This window comes from Tamandua tetradactyla, chromosome 4, assembly GCF_023851605.1.
Source record: "Tamandua tetradactyla isolate mTamTet1 chromosome 4, mTamTet1.pri, whole genome shotgun sequence".
NCBI classification, from domain to species: Eukaryota; Metazoa; Chordata; class Mammalia; order Pilosa; family Myrmecophagidae; genus Tamandua; species Tamandua tetradactyla.
Genome location: NC_135330.1, coordinates 111,232,870 through 111,252,499, shown reverse-complemented (window position 1 = coordinate 111,252,499; position 19,630 = coordinate 111,232,870). Strand labels below are relative to the sequence as shown.

General features: G+C 37.8%; 1 long non-coding RNA gene and 1 pseudogene across 1 annotated transcript; one reads left to right on the top strand and one right to left on the bottom strand.

The window, feature by feature from the left end:
• Positions 1–1,311: 1,311 nt before the first annotated feature.
• LOC143679275 (COP9 signalosome complex subunit 8 pseudogene) lies at positions 1,312–1,886 on the bottom strand (annotated as a pseudogene).
• Positions 1,887–17,396: 15,510 nt separating this feature from the next.
• On the top strand, positions 17,397–18,904 carry LOC143679272 (uncharacterized). Its single transcript, XR_013173624.1, has 3 exons — positions 17,397–17,735; positions 18,200–18,297; positions 18,854–18,904. It is a non-coding gene; the product is annotated as an uncharacterized LOC143679272 (long non-coding RNA).
• Positions 18,905–19,630: the final 726 nt, after the last annotated feature.

Here is a 19,630-nt window from a genome sequence, read left to right as displayed (position 1 = left end):
CATCGCTTCTAAAGCTGATTGAAGTCATCAGGTGGTTGAGGATTCAGGCATTTGGGACCCCACCCACTTCTATCTCTCTTCTTCTCAGAACCAACTTAATAGTATTTTTATAGCATCACCTTATAAGTAGGGCATCTAATTAATGAAATTAGGTAAAGGCGCCAAAGGTTGATTTTTATTACATAGCGAAACTTTGGGCTGTTTATATATTTGTTTATATATTTTTTTCATGTAATTATGACTGTATAGGTCATTTCTATTCAATTAAAAGTTAGTATTTACAGAGAGATAATGAAAAATTAGAATTTGTGCACAGAACGAAGACAAGGACACTGAAATTTCTACAAACTACCTTACATGAAAGAGTTGAAGAATTTGATTAAATATGTATTGAACAAATGCAGAATAAATGAACAGAGGGTATTTCGACCTGAAGATACCATAAATAAGTTCAAATGTCCAGAGGCCTGTCAACAAGAAATGAAAGACTGGTTGTTCAGTATTTCTCTAAAAGGGAGAACTTAAACTGAGGAATAAATACAGGCAATTGACAGACTGCAAGAATAGCTGTACCAAGTGTATCACTTATCTTAATAGCTTCTCTTCCAATATCATGCACTCCACACTTTTCTTTCTTCTGAAAAGAGGGATTATAACTTAACATCTCTCACGAACGTCTTACATAAATTGCGACTGTCATGGCATGCCCTCCATTACTGGCGATGGATGTACTCATAGCATCAGCAAAAGTCTAAAGTTAACAAGCCAATTTTTAAAGAAAATGATCTTTTGTTCCTGAGCTATATTTTAGTATTTTCAGGAGGTGAGGAGAAAAAGAGATTTTATTTTTCAAGAGGGTGAATCTGAATCCTCAGCAATTGCGATATTGCCTTTGGGGATAGTCCACCTCAAACCCCAAATGAATCGCCTACCATCAACCAATATACCAGTGGGAGTGTGTTTTGTGTTGGCAGGGAAAGGGTAGAAGGGAGCAGGGGCAAACAGAGTTGGCAACCACTGCTCTACGTTAAACAGGAGAGTTACGCTTATGAGTCACTAGGAAACATAACCTGTCATGTTACATCTAAATTGATAAATATTACTAAATGAGGATTGTTTCAACAACTATTCAGCATAATCATAATGAAAAATGTATAATATACTTTATATTATATATATATATTATCACATACTCAGTAAGAAATGCTGAGGTGCCTAATCCATTTAATAAGTTGAACATAAAAGTTTTACATTTCTCTATTTGTCAATATGCAGGATTCTGAAGGTAGATCTTGAACTCTGAATGACAAATCAGTTTTCAAGGAAAGCCACATAATTAGGTTAATCTGGCTAACTGCTGTTCATTGGGGATTGGTGGGATTGGAGCAGACTCTAACAAGGGAACAAATCTGTTAAAGGAAACATCCAGGGTCCATGCCACTGGTTTTTTAGGCATAACCATTTCCATGGTGGAGTCAGGTTGCCATCCTTGTTCTAAGTCAATTATGCAGGCATACGTTGAGAAACAAGGATGAAGGCTCATCTCCTTGTTGCATCTCTTCATGCTTCCATGATTGGCTGGGCCATCTTGGACCACTGGTGGGCATTGATGGTTGTATAAATCCCAGGGAAATCTCTCTGCCAGATTCTTGGTCCTACTGACCAAATTCCCCTAAGTTTAGAACCCACAGATTTTATAGCAGAAGGTATTCTTTTCCAAAGGTGGCTTGCATTATTCATGTCATTATGGAACAGATATAGCGCTAAATGCTGACCATACACCGGGGTGCAGAAATTCTTCCAGGAGCCTTGAGTTCCTTATTCTTGCACTGATCCAGCAACTTTTTGAAACTGAAGGCACTTTCCACCATTACCACCACTGGCATCTTCCCTGCCGGTCCCTCCAGCTACACCTTCCCAAAAGCTAGACTCCAGATTGTCCCTTATTTATATATTTTGAGATCAACTGCATGTCCTGGGATTGTAAATTAAGTTGGTATAATTTGGAACTATTACTGTGGACCTAGTAACTCCCTCCATCTTTCCAAAAATGGACATTTGGACATCTGTTGTATTAAATAACCTTATCTGGATAACAGAGACAACTCAAAATTAGTTATGAATTTATACAGTCTCTGGGGTTTCAAACTTTCTTAAGCATCACTTGGAGGTGAATTGAGAGTTTTACTCCTCCTCTCCGGCTAATATTTCTTTATACAATTTGAGTATAATTCACATAAATTAATTGAGTCCTCAGTTTATTGATTCAAGGGTGCTGCAGTGAACTATTACCTGAGAATGATACAGACCTCAAACAATTTGAAATTCAAATAAGGCCATGAGTGATAAGTTTAGATATGGAGATCATTGACATATCAGTTCATAGGACTTTATGTATAAGGAGGAAAGGATAGCCTAGAATTTAGCAAGTTTCAGGACACTCTGGTGACCACCCACTGAAGTCAGAATACTGGGTGGATGGGAATTTAGAAAGCCGAGAAGGCAGGGAAATTTTGTGGCATGGGGGGAGGGTTACATCACAAAGAGGCAGCTCAGAGGGTGGAGGCCTTGTATTGATGCAGGTTACAGAAAGAAAAAAAAGGTGAAGTGGAAGGTTTTTGAAGGCTGACTTCTTCCACTTGACAATTTTGCCTTAGGTAAAAAATGCCAAAGTTTTTAGGAAGTCTAGTTTTCTGACTGAAGAAAACACAGAAACTATACCCTTAAATCTAAATGAATATATATATTTCTCATGTTGGTTACAAAAGTAATATATGCTTGTTGTAAAACATCCGAATAGCATAGAAAGGAAGAAAGTAAATGGGTGAAATTCCATATTACACCCCAATCTCTCCATAATAACTGTTAATAAAAAATTACATTCAAAAGACATTTTGTTCTTATTTTCTGTCTCTCTTCATATTTGTATTGAATAATTGTACCAATTATTATATCATGCTTATCTTAATCAGATATATGGAGGAATTAGGAAGAATTCTACTAGTGGAAACTTAAAATGGAATTTTTAAAACACTCTTCTATGAGAAGAAAAGATGAATTTAGTCTACCATGCTTGGGAAAACCAAAGCTGCACTTCTATTTCTGTACTGAGTGGGTATTGGCAAATTAATAAGAAAATGAGAGAAAAAACTAAAAAAACTTTGCTGAGAGTCAAGTTTTTCTAGTTCACCCATGAAAAGACATATTTCAGAGTATCTGATCCCTTTTGGGATGGTGTCTGAACTGAAAGTATCTCTACCATTCATACTGACCTTGAAATATTCAGAACAGAATATCTTTGGCTATAGAAATAGTTTAAACCTCAAATTTGCCAGAGCAATAATTCTGCCACCTTATAGGTAAATATTTTTTCTTATCTTCTAAAATTACAAATTATTGAAACATAGATGTACAGATATTATCTATATGTAATTACTTACATGTAAAAAGTATTGCTTATGTTGCCTACATGTAAAATGAATACCCATGTATCCAGCACTGAGCTTAAGATATAAATCAATAACTTTGAAGCCCCAGGTCCCTTCTTTGTTGCACATAGCTCTGCTTCCTTACTCTCCAAGTGTAACAATTGCTTTGAATTTTGGATTTCATTCCCCTGCTTTTCCATAGAGTGCTATCACAAGAATTTGGACTTTCTAATTATATATGGTTCATTTCTGCATGTTTTTGAAAAAATTTTAAATGGCATTATTCTGTATGACATATTCTAACTTGCCTTCACCCCCCCCAATTGTCATTATTATGCTTGTTTAATCAAGAGGTTTAACCACTTGGATATATTTAACTATATTTTACTAAATGGTTTCATTTCCAATATGGTATAGTATGCCATTGCAGAAGTATACTACAATCTATCCTTTTTTCTAGCAATGGACATTCAGATTGTTTCTAGATATTTCTAGATAGCTTTAAAGATTTTGCATGTGTTTCCTGGGCACATAAGCCAGAGTGTCCCTGAGATTTGCTCTTAGAAGTGGAATTGCACAATTAGAGGCTGTGAACACCTTCAACTTAGTAGATATTCCACCCGTTGCTTTTCCAAAAGGATTGTAGGAATTTACCTTCCCAGCAGCTATGCACTGGGATTCCCATTTCTGCACACCTTGCCAAGGTTTGGTCATATCTGGCTTTTAAAGTACTTCCAGTGTGGAATTGATTTACACTTGACAATTGGCATGTTTCACACTGGGCATCTTTAAAGATCGGGGGACCCATCCTATTAGGCAACTATAATGTCATTATTGACTTCGGGGAGAGCAGCTTCAGGGGAGTGATGAAGACAGATGATAATAGTTATTTAAGAAAGAAGAGAGAGATAAGAAAATAGGAAGAACCCGAATAGAGACCTTTTTGAGCAAAGACGAAAAGGGATAGAGAGAGATCATATGGGCATGGACAAGGAGGGTTTATTTTCCAATGGGAAAATTGGGTGAATGTACAAGTAAATAAGACCCAGTTCTGGTACCAAAGCATGTTCATTTATTAAGTAAAAGGAATCCAGTTAATGGGGAGACAGAAGCAGATGATTCAGCACAATATGTAGAATTGGCAAAATGTGAGAAAAGAATGCATGCATCTAAGTGTACTTGCACAAGTTTGTAAAGAAGAAATGATTTATAAGGGAGCATACACATTAGGATTACAATTTTCTCAACATGGTAAGATGTAATTTTATCAGCTGAGAATGAAGGGATGAGGAGCTGGGTGAAGCCTCAAAGAGTCTAGTGAAGGTTTTGAATAAATCTCAGAGACTTTGGAAGACCAAAGACCTTGTCAAACTGTGCCTCGTTTGGCTTCATTTATTCATTAATCATTGTTTTTTTTTTTCATTGAAAGCACCTAAAGCCAGACTTGGGTGAATGTACAAGTAAATAAGACCCAGTTCTTGTGCCAAAGGAGCCTAATGAGGAAGTCAGAAACGTTAATATATAATTATCATGCAATGAGATGCTTGCTGTGCTGAAGACCTGACTCAGTACAGCAGGAGCATAGGAAGGGGTAACTGGCTCTGAATAAATGAACGAGGAAGACCTTGTAGATGGTAGATAAGGAGAAACATTTGGCACAGTGCACTGTCAAGTGATGGGCAAGTGTTTAGAGTGGTCTGAGTTTCATTGTTCCTGAGGAGCAGAATACCTAGGGACAACAGAGGAACGAAAGGCTGAAGAGGTGGATTTTTATATTACAGATCTGGAAGTTTATCTTCTACATTTTCCATGGATAAGATCATGTCACCTATGAATAGAGATAGTTACTGCTTCCTTTCCAATGTGGATGCCTTTATTTCTTTTGCCAAATCTTGTAGCTGGAACCTCGTGAACAATAGAAGTAGTGGAGGTAGACATTCTTGCTGTGTTTCTGGTTTTAGGGAGAAAGCATTCAATATTTCACCATTAAGTAGGATGTTAGCTGTATTTTTTTGATAGGTACCTGTTATTAGGTTGAAGAAGTTAGTTCCCTTCGATTGCTAGTTCATTGAGTGTTTTTTATCATAAAAGGATGCTGACATGGGTCAAATCCTTTTTCTCTATTTATTGAGATGATCATGTATTCTGTCTTTGAGTCTACTGATATGGTGAATCATCTTAGTTGATTTTTGGATGTTAAGCCAACCTGACATTCCTGGCACAAATCCCACTTGATCATGGTGCATAAGCTTTTTTACATGTTGCTTGATTCATTTTGTTAGTAACTTGTTGAGGGCTTTTGAGACTTTATTCTTTAGGGATGTTGTTCTGTATTTTCTTGTCTTGTGATGTTTTCTGCCTGACTTTGTCAATACCTGCTTTCTAAGCAGGGCACAGAGTTAAGGAGGGCAGGAAGAGGCTGTGTGCAGCTGCTAAGAGGTTAAATCCTAGTGTTGGTGCCTCATTTATTCACACATTCAATAAAAATGCATTATGCACCTACTATCCTGCTCTCTTTTCTGGGTGTTGGGGATATAGCAGTGAATAATATAAGGGTCCTGCCCTCAAGGAATGTGACAAAAATGTATGAAAATTAACGAGAAATATACCTAAAGAAATATATAACTGTATTTATAAATAAAGTTTATAAGTAATTATAAATAAAATTATTTATTTCCCTGTTATATATTTTTGCTTATGTTATGGCTAATAAGTAATTAAGAAACATAACACAGTATAGAAATAGAAGTGAAGGAGTCATGGAGAAATCTTAGAGAGGACCATTAGGGAAAACTTCTTAAGAACATTGCCTGTGGCTAGAGATCTGAATGAAATAAGGAAATGAGTCATGTGGACATCTGGCAAAAGTGTTCTCCAGGCAGGGGAAACAGTAAGCACAAAAGATGAGATGGGTGCATGCTTCATGGGTTTGTGGATTAAAATGGAGAACAGTGGGGCTGAAGTTCAGTAAGTAAACCATCATCGATTATGATTATGCCCAGCTGTGCTCGGCAGAAAATCATTTAAAGTGGCTTAATCAAATAGGAATTTTAATTTTCATCATGTAAAAGAGGTTGGTGTAGAAGCTCCATGAAACCATCTGGTTTCTTTCTAGCATTGCTGTCGGAGAATTTTGGCTTTCAGAGTGTGATTTCACTTGACAGTTGGATGGCCTAAGAGCCTCATTTTTTCCCCCAAAGCTTCTAAAGCAGTTAATGAAAGCCATGAAATGTCACAATCCTTAAAATTACCATTGCCTCACACTATTCAAGCACCATAGCTACCACAAAACCAAAACTTCGCTTTTTATTTGCCCTTCTACCTAATCTATCACTGGTGAGAATCGTACTAATTGTGAGGCTACTGCATATGGCGGAGGGGTTTATCACCATACCACTAATCACAAATAATAGAATTATTATTTTCATCTCACTGATGGTTGATCCAGTTTTACAATTTTATTTATTGAATATGCTTTTTAGGTCTACTTTTGGTAACAACTCTATTAGCCTGGGTTTCCCTCAAAATCAGAGCTTGAGATGAAGGATTTTCTGAAGGTAGTTTATTTAAGAAGTGAGCAGACTCAAGGGAGAAGGAAGAATGAAAAAGAAAAAATAAGGACGATTCAAGAATATATTATAAAATTGTCTATTTTGCAGACAGTTGGTATTCTTCACTCTGGACCTTCTAAAGAACAAAAAAGAATGAGACGCAGAGTTGTCTACCCAAGGGATAAAAGGGAGAAGCATTTATCCATTGGCTTCCGACACCCTTAGATGCAACATCTCTATGCTTTTGAGTTTCTTCTGCTTGATGGCTAAGGGGGCTTCTGTAAGCATCTCAAACTGAAGCATCAGTGATACTCTGTGGCAGAAATAAGAGATGTGGTACATGTTTGAGCTAACGTACTTCCATCATGAAGCAAGCTGACACTTGAAAGACAGATTCTAGCCACTGAAATTCATTGTCTTCAGTTTCTGGCTTTGGCCATAATGTATGGGTTACAAGAAATTTACTACTAGTCCCTGACACTTCCAGATATTTTTGTTTCCTTGTCAGCCATGCATAACTTACTCAGACATCCAAATCCAAGACTTTTTCACAATGCAATTAATCAGGGACAGATTTCAGACAGCTGTGCAACCTGTGAACACCTGTTGCCAATGAGATGTTTCTGTGTGAGGAAAAACAATGCCATTTTTCATGTGTAACATGGAAGTGAAATGGTTATGGTATGACTGCTGCATCCACTAATTTTCCTATGAGTGATAAGATGAGGAGAAAGAGTGGTTAATTTGCCACTAGTTCCTGTTTAGGTAGAGCTGGGGGAGAGCTTTGAACTGAAAATCTTGGGTCCATCACAAGCAGAGAAGTCAAGAAAACAAAGGATAAATAGAAAGTTAGATAAAGCAATCATAATCTTTTATTGGCTGAACTACATTATAAGCAAGGCAAGAAATCGTTTAGGAGTAAATATACTGATAATCAAGGTTACAGGTCAGACAACAGACCTCAATTGAATAGCAGCATCTTGGTATCTCATATAATAAGCCTTTGGCACTTGGGGCTAAAAGTAGTTTATGATGGAGTACTTGCTAACTCACCAGGTGAAGAAGCAAGTGTGTTTGCAACCTGGTCAGAAAGCAAAGTTGAAATCCCAGTTTTGCTCATTGCAATACTTATTTATTTATTTATTTACTTTTCGGCTTTTGAAGGGGAGAATTTATTAAGTTTCGAGTTTACAGTTCTAAGGCCATGAAAATGTCCCAATTAAAGCAAGTCTATAAAAATGTCCAAATTAAGATGCAAACAAGAGGCTACCTTCACTCAAGAAGGGCAGATGAAGTTCAGGGTTTCTCTCTCAACTGAAAAGGCACATGGTGAACATAGTGATGTCTGCTAACTTTCTCTCTAGGCTTCTTGTTTCAAGAAGCTCCCCCCAGGGCATTTTCTTTCATCTCCAAAAGTCTCTGGCTATGTGGGCTCTTGTGGTTCTTGTGGCTCTGTCATTTTCTCCAAAGCATTTCCTCTTTTACAGGATCCCAGTAAACGAATCAAGACCCATCTGGAATGGATGGAATGACATCTCCCTCTAATCAAAGGTTAATACCGACAATTGAGTGTGTCACATATCTGTGGGATAATCTAGTCAAGTTTCTAACCAACAGAAATGAATAGGGATATAAAGAAATGGCTGCTCCCACAAGATGGATTTAGTACTTATTTTTATATTTTCACTCACCCTACTGTCCCCTTCTCTGACCATGGCTGAGGAGGCAGAAGATGAGAATCTGAGAGGAAGATGTAACAGTGGAAATTGGTTTCAAAGTGAGAGAGAAACCTGAAAATGTGAGGTTGCTGGCTTTGAAGATGGAGGATGTGCCTATGAGCCAAGGATTACCTGGAAAGGTAAGGAAAAAGATTCTTCCTTGAGCCACCAGAAGGCATAAAGCCCCATCAATGCCTTGATTTTAGCTCAATGAGATTGATTTTGGGCTTTTTACCTCCAGAGCTGTAGGACAGCAAATTTGCTTTGTTTTAAGCCATCAAATTTGTTTTAATTTGTTAAGGCAGCAAAAGGAAATTAATATAATCCTCAATAACCGTTTGCACCTGCTAGAGTTTGCCATTTTTTTTCTCAGGTTTCCATGATAAATAGAACCAGGCATACTTCAGCCAAATATTTATTCCTAGATATGATTTTGTATAGAAACTTGCTCCTGTCCCACACTGACGAACTGAACTAGCAATAAAAAATCTGAAAGTTCTCCTAACCCTTTTTGCTTGTGTCACAACTACTTCTGTGGAGCTAGCCCTCAGTTTTCTCTCCTTTGAGACTGCTCTATATCCCTCTTCTCAGTTTTCTAGAGCCAAAGTTTCCATTCCTGTAGAAGAGATTCCCTGCATAAATAAGAAAGACAGGAATAAAAATTCTCCAGCAGTGGGGGGTACAAGGGTAGTTCAGTAGTAGGATTCTTGCCTGCCATGTGGGAAGATTCGGGTTCGATTTCCTGATCCATGCACTTCCCTCAAAACAAACACACAAAACAAACAAACACATAAACAAAAACTCAACAAGTGGTGCTGCAATAATGGAATACTTACATGGAAAATAATGAAATGTAAGCTCATCAGACAGCATACACACACACAAAAATTCTCTAGTGCTAAAGGTCCTCAGGAGTCCAAAAGCTGGTGGCCAGAAAGGTCAGGGCTCAGAAAGTCCTTTATTCTTCCTGCCAAAATATCCACAACTAAGAAATCTATTCTGCTCCATTCTATTCTGTTCCATCCTTCTGGGAGTATAATCCTTTCATTCCTTTTATCAAAACTTTGCCTCTTAGCCTTGTGCTATCCTGTTGCTATCCACTGAGAAATAGAAAGAGGTGTCAGGATGCCTGTCTCTCTATTTTAGCTTCAATAGCACAAGTGCTATGTCATTCATCTTTTCAATACTGGCAAAGAGTAAGCACTCAATAGATAGGTGTTGAACAGTGTGCAAAACTCCTCCTTTATATATATATTCCTTGGTGCCTTAAGTCTTTAAAATCTTCAAGCCCTGTGCTAGAATGTAAATATTTTTTTGATAGGTTAGTTGGTAGCTCTTATCAGTTATACCCTTGGAGAGAAGCATTTGCTTACTGAACTCAAGATACAATGTAAATAGAGCACTAACATTTATTAAGTACTTTCTGAGTCCCACTGACTTTACATGTATTGTTTCATTTAAGCCTCACAACCACCCAGCAAGATATCATTTTCTCCATTTTATAGATAAAGAATGAGAAGCTCAGGCACACAGCTAAAAAAGGAGCCAGTGTTCTTTCCATTTCACCATATGGAAGGGAAGGCGTACATTTTGAGGAGGAGTGCAGTGTGACATATATATTCACCATTTCTTTTGGCAGTTGAAAGTAGGTCAACTAAGAATAACTCAGACAAACAATTCCATATGAAAGCTTCCTTGGCATTTGGCATTGTCACTAGAGTGGCATTTTACTAGGATTTTGAGTAAGACCCAAACTGAAACTGCAAAAGGTACTACTTTTAGGTCATAAAGCCAGCTCTGAATTCTTAACTCCAGCCCCTTCCTGGATAAGTTATCTCAAAGGCTGTGTCTTGAGGTCTGTATTAGTTTGCCAAAACTGCCAGAATGCAATACATCATGAATGGAATGGCTTTAAAAAGAGAATTTAATAACTTGCAAGTTTACAGTTCTAAGGCCATGAAAATGTCCAAGTTAAGGCACCAACGAGAGGTTACCTTCACTCAAAAAAGGCTGATGCCATACGGAACACCTCTGTCAGCTGGGAAGGCATAAGGTTGGTATCCGCTGGTTCTTGTTCCCAGCATCATTGCTTCCAGCTTCTGATGCCAGTGGTTTCCTCTCTATGCACCTGTGGGCCTTCACTTAGCTCCTCTGTGATATACCTCTGGGTTCTGGCTTGCTTAGCATATTATGGGAAGGAACATGGCAATGTTTGCTAGGCTCTACCCATGTCTACACATCTGTTCTCTCTGTTGGCACTCCAAGCATCCTTGTCTCTGTCAGTTCTCCAAGTGTCTGCATCTGAGGTTTCTTCAAAAATGTTTCCCATTTTAAAGGACTCCAGGAAACTAATCAAGACCCACCTTGAATGGGTGGGATTACATTGCTATCTAATCAAAAGGCCACACCCATAACTGGGCTTGCCACATCTACCTGGAGATAATCTAATCAAAGGTTTCCACCCAACTGTATTGATTGGGGATTGAAAAGAATGGCTGCCTTCACAAGTTTGGATAAGGATTTAAACATGGCTGCTCTGGGTGCATAATTTTTCCAAATGGGGACACTATCATTTCTTTCAGAGAAGAAGAAAATTTTCAACCTGTTCTTACTTCATGGTATTCTCCTTAATAGAGTCAGAGAGTGTCTAGGTCCATGAGATACCTCAGTTTATTTTATAGTTTTGATTTACACTTTTCCTTTGTTCAGCCTTTTTTTTTCTTTGTTTTATTTCAAAACAATCATATTTGGTGGCATCCCCCAAACTCTTTCAGCAAAAGTAGGAATAAGCAATGCATTTGGGCATTTCTGTTATTTTTCTTTAAACTGCTTTAGGTTTGCATTTTTGAAATCTTTGATTTTGTCTCTAGAAGGGTTGAACAACACACTTTGATTTAGGAAGAAGTGTGATTCTTCTTTGCAAGCTGAACTGAGCTTGAGAGACAAAAGATCTTAGAGTTGAAACAGCCTTCTCGTCAAAGATGCAAATACTGGCAAAACATTTTATGAATTACTAAAGTACTAAGGAAAAGATAAAAAGCTTCAAATTGAGCAATTCCCAGATTTGAGTTTTTGTATGGATGCTGGTAATATTAACTGACATCACTGCTTCAGCATATAAAGCTCAAAGTTAGATTTTATTAAAATGTCTTGTTTGGTATCTTTCCAGTGTTTTGGTTAGGAATTGAAAATTTATTTTATTGGCAAAAAAACCCCTTTTAATAGAGTTTTACAAGTGTTAAGAAGTGTATTTTTCCTCTCCTTTCGAAAAATGTTTTAATATGGAGGTAAGAATCAGCTAGTCATATTTAACATCTAAAACCATTTAATTATTCAACAGTTTTACTATCTAGTTCTTATTTTCTTAGAGGACTTAATGTATAAATATATATTTAATAGAAAATGCTAAAGTATATTTGAATATGACATTGAGGAAAATCATGTTAGGTGTAGTCCTTGGTGATTGCTTTTCATTTATATAATGATCCAATTGCTATCATTACCACGCAACTAAGGAATTTAAAGGGTTGCCTTTACTTTCTTAAAGAGCTAAATAAAAGATTTTTTTTATTAAAAAGGATAAGCTTGAGGTACAAGGGTAGTTCAAAGGTAGAATCACACCTGCCATGTGGGAGACCCAGGTTCGATTCCTGGTCCATGCACTTTCCCCAAAACAAACAAACAAACAAAAATTCAACAAATAGTGCTGCAATAACAGGATAATCACATGGAAAAAAAATGAAATGTGACCCTGCCATACAGCATACAAAAAAATTGGCTAAACTCTACTTAAAGTCATAGAAAATTAATTGCCTGAATTTATGAATTTATAAATACTACCCGCCTCAAACTTCCAACATTATTAACATTTTTAATGTTGGGATTTTATGGGATGTACTTTTCATGTCTATCTTTAAGTGGAGAGGTACTGTGATAAGAACTTCAGGAAAAAAAAATCTGGTAGTTGTGTATAAAATGGATTAGAAAAAATAACGTAGGCAGTTGGAAAGACCATTTAGGAAGATTTTGAGTTGTCCAGGGAAGAAATAATGAGGACAGCAGTTCTAGTCAGCAGTGGGAGTGAGCAAATTTGGGTAGGAGCGAGGCTGTGAAATTAGAACCTTTATGGTTTGCAATTAATGGTCTGTTTGGAGGTGAATGGGAAAGAAATATTAAAGTTAAGTTCCACTTCTCTCAGGAACCAAAATGATACAGTGTCTAAGAGCCTGGCCTTTGAAATCAGACTATGTGTGCTACATATCTCTCGAGATTTCAGTTACCTCAACTGTAAAGTGGAGATATAATATTCCTCGGCGATGGAAGGGACTTATGGCTGTGAAATGTTCAATGTGATATGTGACAAAGCATCGCTGTTTATCATCCCCAAAGGATTTTGTCAATATTAGTCACCACACTATAAAAGAAATATGCTTCTGACGTATTTATTTCATGAGTTCACTGATCTGTAGTTCTTTCTAATCAAATAAAACAGGCCCTCTGCCCTCCAAATTATTGCTGTTACACTTGAATATTTTAAATCTTCATATTATTTATTTTATAATACTAAGAGATTAAAATATTTTCATAAAGCTCTTCTCTTCTCCATGAGGCAGAATTTTAGGGGAAGGTGTTGGGATGGATGGAATTGTATACCCCTCTGGACATGTTCTTGATCTTATCTTCATTCTCGTTGGAGTGGACTCATTGAAAATAAAAACCCTGAAGATGTGACTTCAGTTGAGGAGTGGCCACACTGAATCAGGCTGACCTCTAATCCAGGTGCTTGAGTCCTTTATAAGCAGAGCGAAAGTCACGTGGAGAAAGAGGACACACGGAGTAGCCAGAAGCTGCAAGTCAGTGGGACCTAGAAGAGAAAGAAGACCTCTCCATGGGCATGTCCATGTGACGGAAAAGCCAAGGAACCCCAAAGATTTCCATCCAGCCAGAAGATACCAACCCCAGGAGTATGCAAGCCTTCTAGCCTCTGAATCTGTGAACCAGTAAATTCCAGTTCTTAACCCAACCCATTGTATAGAATTTATTTCAGAAGCTAGGAAACTAAATGGTTTTCTGTATGGATCTTGTTTTAATTCCTTGAAGTAGCTAAAACACTTTCCCACAAAGAAATTTAAGCTTTGAAATTTTTCAAAGCAGAGACTGTGAAGGTAGGACTGCTAAGTTCCAGATACTTTAACTACCATGCAGTGGAGTTGGTTTGATCAACGTGGATGTCATTAAAATAAAGACTCAGCAGGGACTTAGTGGACTTGCTCTAAGAGTGAACTCATAATCTATCTCCAGGGTTGTGCGAACACCATTGTGTTAATCTTTAAAATGGAGAAGTACTGTGATAAGAACTTCAGGAAAAAAAAATCTGGTAGTTGTGTATAAAATGGATTAGAAAAAATAATGTAGGCAGTTGGAAAGACCATTTAGGAAGATTTTGAGTTGTCCAGGGAAGAAATAATGAGAACAGCAGTTCTAGTCAGCAGTGGGAATGAGCCAATTTGGGTAGGAGCGAGGCTGTGAAATTAGAACCAAGTTATTTGAGCCAATGAGTGTTCTATGGAAGTTAAAATCCTTTAAAAAATAATGTTGTTTTAATTCATCTGCAGTGAACTAGGTATGTTCATGGGTGGTAAGGCACCATTTGCCAAATTTAAAAGAATAGTTGTCATTCACAAAAGCCATACCAAACTCTTGCCAAACTCAGGCCAGGCAGAAGCATATAATAGCCATCTACATCAGGGGTAGAATTTTGGGGGAGCTGATGATGCATTTTATGGATCGAGAAAACAAGGCTCAGTGATTACAGGCTAATTAGTATCACACAGATAGTTAGTATTGTGTTGCTTATCACATTGTTTTCATTTGCTAAAGCTGATGAAATGGGTTAGCTTTCATGTTGGGGATTTATTAACTTTCAAGTTTACAGTTCTGAGGCTGTGAAAAAGTCCAAATCAAGGCATCAACAGGCTGTGCTTTCCTCCTGAAGCCCGGCCACTGGTGATCCTCAAGGCACATGGCCGTGTTTGCTGGTCTCTGTCTTCTCTCCCGGGTTTTTGTGTTTCCAACTTCTGGCCTCAGTGGCTTCCTTTCTATTTCTTTCTGTTTTCTATGTCCTTCTCAGCTTCTCTGGCTTTTCTCTCTCAGTTTCTCAGTAGCTTTTTCTGTGCCTTCTGTCTGTCTTTTTACCTCTTATAAAGAACTCCAGTAAGATGAGCCAGACCCACCTGGCGCAGGCCTCAACTGAAATAACCTAATCCAAGGTCCCACCCACAACAGATCTGCACCCACAGGAATGGAATAGCTTTAAGAACATGATCTTTTCTGGGGCACATGCAGCTTCAAACCATCACACACATGATCCTAGAGACATGAACAATCCTACAGAGCATCACGGGGGACATGTATAATCAGACATAAGTACCTCAGGGTTTTTTTTTTTTTTTTGCTGGACAACTAAAAAAAAATCAAGTTTTTGTTTCATTTTAAACTTTTGTAGCTGAAGAAGAAATGCCTAGAGAGAGAAGTGCTTTCAGCTAAATTTCCAGGTTTGAAAATGTGGTGCTACTCATTCTGACAGAGAATAAACCAAGACATGGAGAAATTATTAGACTGGATAAATTTACCTTACATCTCCAGGTATTTTGCTTAAGGCAGGGAATTAGGAGGATTTCTGTATTCTATAGAGAGCTATTGGTAAGCCAAAAGAGGGAGATGTCAAAAAGAAAATAAGATTTTTGCTTCGTTCAAAAAGAAAGGGAGTAAAACAGATTTCATTTTTGAAAAATGTTGTTACTGAGATTATTAGAAAGATCAATCAGTCTCTTTCTTCAAAAGCAGTTGAAAAGAGAATAGCATTAAATAACTCCTGGGCTAGATTTTTTATTCAAGGGACTCTGCATAAAATAATTACACTCTTCATGTGTGTAATGTTCTAGTTTCCTGTCTCAGAATTAGTCTCTTGAATTATCACTGAATAGGAGTTTGGAAGAGCGGGATCTGGGGGCAGCCCCTGGGTGAACTCCTTCTCCTCTTAGGATCTCCTCTGTAAAATGGGGTGATAATCAGGGTCACTCTGCCCACCACGGAATTAGGCATAGAGGGCCTAACTGTTATCATTGAAAGTCTGTCCATCACCAAGTGATGATTAATCAAGTCTGTATATGCGAAAACATATTGAAATTTTGAATAACTATACAAATTTGATGAATTCATTATGCCAAATTGTTGAGGAAGAAAGTGAACATGATGAATTATTATTTAAGTATTTAAAGGTACAAATAATATCAGAAGAATTTGGAACATGTATTTACTGACATATTTTACATATTACTTATATAATGATACATATTTTGCATATATACTTAAAATGAGGCTTTTGAAGCATATATTAATCCTTAAACAATACATCAAATATGTTTCTGACTAGTTGAGATACCAACCTCATGATTTTCATCTGGTAAAATTTGTTTTCTCCCCTGTGAGTCTCTTCTCCCAGGCATTTAATATCCTGTTTCAGTATACATGCAGCAAGTGTCTTAGAAAAAAGACAAAACAAAAATTTCTTCTTAAAATGAAACAGTAACATCCCAGTGGGAACTTAGAATAAAGGGAACTGAGTCTTGATAGTTTTTGTCTGATCTTCAGTAGCACAACGATAAATGATCCCATACCACAATTGTGATGAGTCCATATTATAAAGGGAGTTAGAATATGATGAAAAACCAATCAATCAGTTATTCTCTAATAGTTACTTATAAATTTACCATGCACACATATTCAAGTATTTAATAAATGGCTATTAAAGACACACTGTAATATATAGTTTCATTAGAGAAAAATCCTGTAAGGAAGCAATTCAACTCCATATGAATTCCAAATGAGTAGAAATAATAGGTGATAATAGACAAAGAGCAATACAGTCTGATGAAGAGGAAAGTGGATGTGGTAGTTAGATTCAAATGTCCACTTGGCCAGGTGAAGGTGCCTAGTTCTGTTGCTGTGAACATGAGCCAATGGCATGTGAACCTCATCTGTTGCTGATTACATCTGCAGTCGGCTAGGAGGCATGCCTGCTGCAATGAATAATGTTTGATTTAATTGGCTGGTGCTTAAATGAGAGAGCTCAACATAGCACAGCCAAGCAGCTCAGCATACCTCATCTCAGCACTCACAGCTCAGCCCAGGCCTTTGGAGATGCAAAAAGAAATCACCCCGGGTAAGGTTGTTGGAACGCAGGGGCCTGGAGAGAAGGCCAGCAGAGATTGTTCTGTGTCTTCCCAGGTAAGAAAGAACCTCAGCTGAAAGTTAGCTGCCTTTCATCTGAAGAGCTATACATTAACTAAATAAATTCCCTTTTATTGAAAGCCAATTCATCTCTGGTGTGTTACATTCTGGCAGCTAGCAAATTAGAACAGTGGGTATGAGAGGCATCTGATGGGAATCAAACTGGAGTTTGAATAGTGTGTGGGCATCGAGTATCTAGAGCGAGAAAGGACAGGGCTGGTAGGTATGGGAGATGGCAATCTGAGGAGAAGCATGCCTGGGGACTTTTCCAGGCTACAGTGGGAATAAAGATTCCCACTTTGGAGAGATGGAGTAGACTCAGATTGTTGAGGTCTTTGAACTTGTTACCAAGGAATTTTAGATTGTTAAGGAATGTCCTGAATTCCAATACTGATTTTGCCCCTTACTGGCTGGGTAGACTTGGACAAAGCACTTCTATCTCTCTAAGGAATCTTAGAAATGGGATAGTAATACTTGCCTATGGGTTTGGGTTAAGACCTGAGAAAATATCTGACCAAAGCCAATAGTGATATGCATTTAGTTCAGGTCAAAGGCTATGCCCACTGCCTGGGTTAAGGACCTTGTATAAAACTCACCCCAAAGGAGGACCAGCACTTTGAGCCAGATCCAACGAGAGAGTCACTGTAAACTGATATATCCAGGTCCTAACCCCTGGAGCCCACGAGTGTTACCTTATGTGGGAAAGGGACTTTTGCAGATGTAATTAAATTATGAATGCTGAGATGGTAAGATTTCTCCCAGTCATCTGAGTGGGCCCTAAGTGCAATCACAAGTTTCCTTGAACAGGGAGGCAGAGGGAGATTTGACAATAGATGAGTAAAAGGCCATAGATATCAGACTAATGTGGCCATAAACCAAGGCATATGGAAGGCATAGAGCTGGAAGAGATAAGGAACAGATTCTCCTCCTGAAACTTCCAGGAGGAAGGAAACAACTCTGCTAATATCTTTACTTCAGTCCTTCAAGACTCACTTTGGACTTCTGACTTCCAGGACATTGAGATAAATTTTTGTTTTAAATCACTAAGTTTGTAGTAATTTGTTACAGAAACAATAGGACATTCACATAAGAGCCTTAGTTATCTGTTGAGTAGGACACATCTGAGGCCAGCTTGGTTTTGGTCAATCAACTTTGTCTCCTAGCTCTATTCTCACTGGACCCAAATCTAACTGTTAATGCACTTTTTTAGTTGAGGGATGAGGGACCTGTAAGGACTGTTTTTGCAGAAGAAGCCAAAGAGGTGGACAGTAACAGAACACACTGCCCAGTGGAGCTGCATAAATAGAGGTAAACTACTTTGTAAGTATGTAGGAAAAATCCTTCAGGGTCCTATGTCAGTACAGGGTAGTGGCCTAGTAACATTTGAGCTCTTACTATTGTGAATCCAAGGTACTCTCTCGCCAATGTGGCCTAAGAAATTTGTGCTATATGATATAGTCTTATTTACTTTTAAATGAAATTGGGGCATTGGAAGCCTGGTTTTTTCATCTTCCTTCCTAACTTCATTTCTGCTGTCCGGAAACCATTTTGGGGGCAATGCTGTCTGAGGGCTTCGTGACTAACCTTAGGCTCAGGGTCTACGCATATAGACAACAGCTACTAGTCCAGAGTCTAGGTTTGTATGAGATAACTTTTCGGTTTGATTTTCCATTCACACTGATCAGTGAGAATGGCAAGATCAGGGGGAACATCAGAAACTTTGGCAAATCATGAAAAGGAATAGGGACCAATGAAACACCAGATCCAATAAGCTACAAGTTTGAATAATACTTGTTTGACCTTCTTTCCCTTCCTTTCCTTGCCTCCCTCTCCCTCTGACTGGCTTCCTTCTGCCCATTTCCAGTTTCTTAGCATTTCCGCTGGAGAGAGTTACAGAGAGGAGAGGAAAAAAAATGTAAGTCACATAAATCAATTTTGCTACTTGTCAGCAGTTATACAAGATTTATAAGAGAGAGGTAAAAATGATTGACAGAACAAGGATTTGGAATAGCTGTAGATTTCATTTGTCCAGAGTAACTGTATTAATTAAATACTGAAGATTAGAGTCTTGTTCATTTGAAACTAGCGTTTTAATTCTGATTTCTAAGTCTTTTCTGTAACAGAAGAGCAGGAGAAGGGAGAGAGGATAAAAGAATAGTTCTGCCCTATTTGAATTCTTAGAGTATTCATTTTAATTATTTCTCTTTATCCCTTTCATGGACATGACAGTAGATGCTTTCAGTTTATTTTGGAATAAATTCCCATCATTTGTTTGACTTATGGTTGGTCATCATATATTAATCTCTGGTTCTTTGAGTTTATTTTCCTCTGATTAATCACTTTTAAGTAGAACCGTTTTCTTCATAGTGGCTTGAAGTTCAGCTATCTGTTTTTCTCTTTGAGACTTCATTTTCCACAGTTACAAAGTAGGTGGCAGAGACGAAATTAGATATTTGATCTGTAGGGCTTTTGGGTTCTTCTTGAAAGGCTTACTTCAGGAAAACAGTAAAAACCGATGAGTAGAAAACACAGGGGTAAGATTTGGGTTCCACGCAAGGTACAACCTTCTAACATCTGAAGCTGTTCAGCAATGGACTGAGAGGAATGATGTTGAAGGTACTAAAACAAAGATTGGGTGACC